Source organism: Echinops telfairi, unplaced genomic scaffold (genome assembly GCF_000313985.2).
Source record: "Echinops telfairi isolate 266 unplaced genomic scaffold, ASM31398v2 ScPeMD7_7475;HRSCAF=8513, whole genome shotgun sequence".
In the NCBI taxonomy this organism is placed as follows: domain Eukaryota; kingdom Metazoa; phylum Chordata; class Mammalia; order Afrosoricida; family Tenrecidae; genus Echinops; species Echinops telfairi.
The window spans coordinates 15003728-15009149 of record NW_022111379.1 but is presented as its reverse complement, the minus strand read 5'-3'; the positions used below and the strand labels follow the sequence as shown (position 1 = coordinate 15009149).

Here is a 5422-nt window from a genome sequence, read left to right as displayed (position 1 = left end):
AAAAAACAACACATTGAAAAACAAGCAAACAAAAATGAACAAGAATAACAAAGTAAAGCGGATAAAAACCTCAATCTAAAAGAAAGCAGAAAAAAACTAGAAAAACTAGTATTAAAAACTGGAACAAATGTAAGTGGGTCAGATCAAATGCTAGTGTGTTCAATGTTACCCTAACTGCACCGGCAGCAGTCCACTTTCCCACGCGTTCTGCATGACAGCAAGGCTACTCAATCCACGTGTATCCCCTGCACTGTTTCCCCCTTCAGTTTTAAGCTAATCCAGTTGTGCTGCAGAGCAGACCCCTCCCAATCTCAATAGCTGAGGACAACGGATATTCCTTTTTCTTGCTAGGGGCTCTATAGAGGACCCCTGTGGTGTAGTGGACACGGGTTGGGCTGTGATCTGAGATCAGCAGTTTGAAGCCACCAGGCCCTCTCTGAGGGAGAAAGACAGGTGATCGTCTTGGAAACTCACAGGCAGTCAGCATCGACTCAATGGCAGTGACTTTTATTTCATTTTAACTTTTAGTCTTGGACCGGCAGGTCGGCTTTCACGGAGGCTCACTTGAGGTGGCTGAGCTCGGCTAGACTACAGGTGTAGGGCAGATGGGGGGGGTCTGTGCCACTGGAGGCACAGAGACGTTGGACTTGTCCAAGCCCACACAGCCTGGTTCTGAAGGTAAGAGGACCGCATACACCTGTGGTGACAGCTACCAGAGGCTCTGCGTTTATGTACTGAGGGACCTCCATCCGGAGAACGTTACTCTGAGGGAGGAGACAAAGGTCAGAGGGCAGAGTAGGAGTTTCCTGGTGGAAGACTGGAGGAAAGGGGGAACCGCATGTGCAAAGGGCCTGAGGTAGGAGGAGAGTGAAGGAAGATGTGGCCATGCCTCCCGTGCACAAGGGCAAGGAAGGGCACAGCTCGCAGGGAACTCAGCAGGGCTCTGTAGATCATAGCAAGGCTTTGATCTTTGTACTTCAACCGCGGTGGAAGTGTTGTCTTGGTGAGGATCAGAAGGAAGGTCCCATGATGTGCTTCTGAAAAATCAGCCACGGAAAGCTTTACGGAGCACCGTTCTCCTCCGACACGCTTGGGGGTCTCCGCGAGTCGGCCTCCAGTCAACGGCAACTGGTTTAAGTAAAGAAGTTACTTAGGCCCTGAAGATCTTTGTTCTCGCCCATGACAACAAAACCCCAACCAGGAGGTTCCAAAGTAGTTTGAGGTGGTCAACACTGTCACGAAGGATCCTTTTCGCTTTCCTCTCCTTGACCTTTTGCATTGACCCTGAACCCCATAGCCTCTTCCTTTTCCTGCGGAGCAGCTGGAGGGTTTCAACCGATGAACTAAGGCTTCGTAGCCCAATGCTTAAGCCACTACATCACTCCTGGGCTTATCCTTAACCTGGTTAATTCACAGTTAGAAAGTGGCTGCCTTGGTCCCGGCCTCTTATGCAAACATGGCCGAGCAAGGGTTAACTGCTCTCCTGCCAGCCGAAAGATTGGCAGGTCAAACCCACCAGCTGCTCCCCTGAGAAAGATGTGGCCACTGGCTGCTTCCACACAGACTTAAAGCAATGGAAACCCCCTGGGACAATTCTACACTCTTCTATAGGATCACTAAGAGTCAGCTTCCACTAAACAGCAGAGTTTGGTTTCATTTGATTGATTGATTCTGCCTAGACTAGTAGGTCTCAGGGTGACATTGCCCCCTGGGGGGGGGGTACCTCACTGGAATGATCCAGGGGACTGCTAAAGCAGATGCCTAAACTTTATCCTGGATTATGAACTATAGTCCAAAAGTTTTTCATTTCTAGGGGGTGGGAGACAGTGCTGAGTAATTTTTGTTCTTTTTCAGAAACGGGGGTGGTGGGAACCTATGAGGTTCTACACAAAGAAAGTTGTGTTTCCTCCTGGGCATCCCTTTTCACTAGGGAGGAAAGTTTTGCCCAGAAACCCCCAGCTAGTTAGTCATGCCCTTAGATCCCACTGGCCAGGGATAGGTCACATCCCCAAGATCTGGTTGAAGGGAACCGGGGGTTGTGGGGAGGGAGCACGGTGTAGCATTTGTGGTCTGTATCATTGGCAGAGATCTCTGACAGGAGAGAGGGGCAGAGAGGAAAGGGACTAGCCCTTGGAGAGGCAGCCAACTTTGTCCTCTGTGAGGGTTTGCATGGATGTCATCAGATAAGCATCTGAGGAAGGTGATTCTGGCTGGGGGGCCGGCACCTAACACCAGCATCATCCTTCAAGTCTCAGGGTAAGAAGAGGTTTTTCCTGGAACCCACCTCTTCTTTCACGCGAGTTTGGGAGTTCTTTTCATTTCACCCATCATAGCTTGAGTCGTACTTTCCTGTAATAATGAGTTAAACCAGAAGTTAACTAACTAGAAGCTTCAAGAGCTGGAATTGTATGATATGTGGATTATATCCCAATAAAACTGTCTGTGGCGGTTACTTAATCTGTTGTCCACTGGAGAGGATTAAGAGTGAAGGGGGGAGGTTAGCCTGTCAATCAGGTGGAAAGGTGACGACCTCATTTGGAGGTGCTAAGGAGATACATAGCTTGCTGGAGGCAGGACGCAAGCTGACTCCCTGGGAGACATTCCAGCTGACAAGACACATGGAGCTCCACCAGTGCCCCGAACTGGAGGAGCCACATAGAGACCCCTGCCAGTGCTGAGATGCTTCCACCAACACTGGATCCACAAGACTTTCCACCCACTGGCCTGTGATCTTCCTGCATTTGGCATCATTGCATGTGTTTCATGAGTCTGAAGAGGACTTTATAGATTAGTATCGGACATATACGCTGATATCAGACTTAGGGACTTGATCTGGACTGGGCTGGGATGTTTTCTCAATATTCAATTGCTCTTGTATAGAAAGCTCTTTCTTATACACATCTGAGTGTCTCTCTAGATTTGTTTCTCTAGTCCACCCAGACTAAGCACTGTTTAATCATCATCATAAAAGATAATAGAATTTTCCCATAAGCTCTTTGAAGCCCCTTGGTGCTTTCAGGTAAGCTTTAAACCACAAGAGCAATGATTCAAACCCACCAGGTGCTCCACAGGTGATAGGTGAGGCCATCGGCTCCTGTAAAGAAATTCAACCCGGGAAACCCTGTACAGGGTCTCTCTGAGTCAACTCCATAGCTGGGAATGTTCTGGTGTGGGAGGTATTGCCCACCCACCCCTCCCCATGTTCTAAATGGACACTCTAAATGGACAAACAAACCAGGACTAAGAGGCGTTGTTGGCATTTCCATCTGGAAGGTTTCTGGCACTCTAACCCTTCGACCAGAAATGGCCAGGACACAGTGTGCCAGGACCTTCAGGACGCATCGTGCCATCCCGTCGAACCCCACAGAAGGCTACCCAGCAAGGATCAGCCCCAGGATCAGTGGATCCAGACTGGAAGTTCACCCCTGGCTATGCCTCCTCCCAGGAGACGTCAGCTGCTCGGTCGAAGAGTTACAAAGTGAGGTGGTTCACAGCCCGGCATGAACACCTTGTCGGCACTGAGTAACCGCTTTTCATTTCCCTTTGTTCCTTTCTATTACTGCGACCTCCACTGATGACACCATGTGTTCAAGGTCAGGGACATAATATGCATGTCCCTCTCTAGTCTGATATAACTTGCTGCATGGCTTATGGACAGGGTTCACGCAGAACCTCTGGGCCATGAGAGCAGACCCCTGTTATGTGGTTATCAGCCGCAGAACAAAAATTCCTGGAAGAGATTTTCAAGGCGTGACAATGATGTGCTGAGATGAGCCCTAGACTCCAGAAGGAAGGAAGCTGGACTTCTAGACCTGCTTCTGCTAGTATTTGAATTGGGCAGGGTCGACAGGGGCCAGCAGCCAAGAGCCTGCAGAGTCCTGCTGAGGAGCTTGGACTTTATCCTGTGTACTGGGGTGTGACAAGGTCATAGTAGAGCTTTTGAAAGACCATTTTGGCAGTAGCATGGAGGGTGGATTGCAAGAGAAGAAATGGATTGGAGGTCAGGAGATGAATTAGAATAGAGTCCGGGTGAAAGGTGATAGAGCCGTAGACTGAAATGGAAGGACTGGGGATGGATAAGAGGGGATGAATAGAGAGACCTTAAAAAGTAGAAGTCACAGAAAGATTTAAAGACAAATAAGAGGACAAGAGGAAAGAAAGGGGTGGAAGAAGAGTCAAAGATGAATCTAGGGTCCCCAGGGCCTCATTCTATAAATATTTCTCACAACAGGTTTCTTCCAGCTGCAGCGTGTGTGTGTGTGTGTGTGTGTGTGTGTGTGTGAGAGAGAGAGAGAGAGAGAGAGAGAGAGAGAGAGAGAAAGAGAGTCTGGGTAGACTAGAGAAACAAATTCAAAGACACATGTGTATAAGAAAGAGCTTTATATACAAGAGCAGTTGAATATTGAGAAAACATCCCAGCCCACTCCAGACCAAGTCCATAAGTCCGATATCAGCCCATATGTCCGATACCAATCTATAAATTCCTCTCCAGGCTCACGAAGCACATGCAATGATGCCAAGTACAGGAAGATCACAGGCCAGTGGGTGAAAAGTCTTGTGGATCCAGTGATGGTGTAGGCATGGGTCTCCATGTGGCTCTTCCAGCTCCAGAGGTCTAGCATAGTTCCATGTGTCTTGTCAGCTGAGGGTCTCTCAGGGAGTGAGCAGAGAGAGTGTGTCTCCCGCCTCCAACGAGGAAATACAGCAATTCCCAGAATCCTCAGGGAAAGGCCATGCCCACCCAAAGGCCTCATTGGCTATACAATGATTGACAGGCTAGACTCCACCCCTTCACTCATAATCCTCTCAAATTGACAACAGATTATATATATAACTACCACAGTGCGTGAGGGCAAAGACCGGCAGAGTCGCTCATGGCAGACAGGTTCCACTGGAGTTTTCCAACTACGACAGAATTGGAAGCAATGCCAGCTGCTCTACTCCCTAAACTTAGGCAAAGAAAATGTAAAGCACACACATTGTCTGACATGTGTGCTTTGGGCTCAGCAGCAGCAGGGACCCACGTCCTGGGTAGTGGAGCGGAGGGCCAGTGAGGGTGTGGCAGATCCGATGTGAGATGGATTGACACAGCAGCCCCCTCAAACGAACTCCAACATGCTGATGGTGCTTGTGGGGCGTCACAGCCCAGGCAGCATTGAGAGCTGTTTCACAGAAGGTCCCGATGAGCTGGCAAGTCCACTGAAGAGCAGTTAACAACAATGAGTGGCCGACATTGAAAATGGAGCGCTCTCAACTTGGTTAAAATTAAAAAAAAGGATTTTATTCGTATTTTGGAAATTTCTGTCACTTACGGAGCTCCTTTACAACTTCTGTCATGTTCAAATAACACTGACATCATTAATCACTAAGTAGCTTTCATTAAATGAAGTCACCTTTGTGGGGTTAAAGGGAAGAGGGAACC

The 5422-nt window shown here is 48.7% G+C and overlaps 1 protein-coding gene across 1 annotated transcript in view; it reads left to right on the top strand.

Annotated features, from left to right (window-relative positions):
• The window catches only part of LRPPRC (leucine rich pentatricopeptide repeat containing), a 188743-nt gene that overhangs the window by 1358 nt on the left and 181963 nt on the right, over positions 1 to 5422 (top strand). The window lies entirely within an intron of this gene.